Below are 1889 nucleotides of genomic sequence, written 5' to 3' on the forward strand. Positions count from 1 at the left end.
CCGAATGGCGTTAGAAAACACTACCAAAAACGACAAAAACTGGACTTTAACACTATTTTGGGGACATTTTATAAATGATACACATATTTTGAGTGCTTTATGTACCCATTAATCAAAACTTGCGGTTAACCTGCACATAGGCCTTTAATGGCCTACATTTATTCGTACATCTTTAAAAAAACATCCTTACCACAGCTCTTAGATGTTAAAGAATATTAGTAATTATACGATGCATAACTCTTTCCACTAAGCATCATTATAGTAAGCAGGTGCTGCTTCTCTTGCCATTATTTTACCTATTATCTACTTTTAAACATTAACTAAACAATAAAATATAAACAAAACTGTTTACCTCACAACTATTTATTAAACGTTAACTAAACAATAACCTATGTACTTAACTACTAACCAGTTAACTATTAACTGCTATTAAACATTGAAGTGACTATCTCAAAGCTTTCTTTCTCTTTGACGATACCTTTGGGATGTGATTATTATTCTCAGAGATACAAACAGCAGTGCAGCCACTGAAACTGAGTTTGTAATATTAATATATTCATTCAACACTGAAAACGCATGGGCTTTCCTCAGTGGGCCACAGGCTCAATCACAATTAATTTACCTAATTTGGCAATAGTGACTAAACAGAAAAGTTTGAACCACTATGAGTCACTTTATACTAATTAAAATTACCACCTTAGCTGATCTATTAACTAAATCACGAATGTGTTTACTAACTTTTTACTATTAATTGTTCTCTAGCCTGCTTCTGTCAAAAGTGTAAAGAGAGGAGCACTTTCACTTTTTTCAAGAGAATAGATGGAAATCTGTCAAGATGCCAAGATATCATTTGATGTCAAGCCGCTCTATGATGACTGATGCATATTATCTCCAACACTGACCTAGGAATTCAGCTGTGTGTGTGTGTGTGTGTGTGTGTGTGTGCGTGTGTGTGCGTGTGCGTGCGTGCGTGCGTGCGTGCGTGCGTGCGTGCGTGCGTGCGTGCGTGCGTGCAGAGCTGCAGGGCAGCCGTCTCTCTGTGTGTGTGTGTGTGTGTGTGTGTGTGTGTACGTGCGTGTGTGAGTGTTTGGGTACTCACACACGCACTGGGTTGGCAAGGACGTGTGGGTAACAGGTGTGGACTCTGTCAGCTTGTTAACACTCGGGGGAGATCAAGCTCCACGTGCACTTCACGTGCACAGTGTGACACATATGCAGCACCGCCAGGGCCCTTGGCTGTGGATGATATGGGCAGGCATCCATGTGTGTGTGTGTGTGTGTGTGTGTGTGTGTGTGTGTGTGTGTGTGTGTCTGGATAGCTGCCAGGACAAGACGGGTATGCTTGTTATTAGATATATTGTGTGTATGTATATATATGTTTCTGTCTTAGAACAATGATTGTGTGCCTTCTATAAAAACCTGGTGTGGTAACCGACTCCATCTTACTACTTTTTAAGTGCAAGTGTGTGTGCAAATTATGTTGGGAGCACACACTTGCACGTTCTGGAATTACTCTTTTTCATTTCCCAAATAATCTCTGAGCCACTATAAAACGAGACCCTGTTGGGCGGACAAAAAGCCCTAGAAATCTCTCCATCGGAGCATAAAGCTCTAGATCAGCACCACTGAGATCATGGGACAGTCTGACTCACTCCTGAAGTGATCAAGTGGTCTTCAACAGCAGGAGAGTGCACCTAGAGTGGACAAGAACCTTTGAGCTGGGAGTCAAACACCCTAACCTCTATCCTACACCGTGCTAGGCCATGCTTATATGCTTAATATGCCACATTTATTCTGTGATTTACATTTCATCTGGTAGATAGAAGTGTCAAAAAACTGAAACACAGTAAGAGTCCTGAAATAATGTATCATAATGAATGATCATTTAC

This window comes from Pollachius pollachius (genome assembly GCF_949987615.1).
Source record: "Pollachius pollachius genome assembly, chromosome: 2".
NCBI lineage: Eukaryota > Metazoa > Chordata > Actinopteri > Gadiformes > Gadidae > Pollachius > Pollachius pollachius.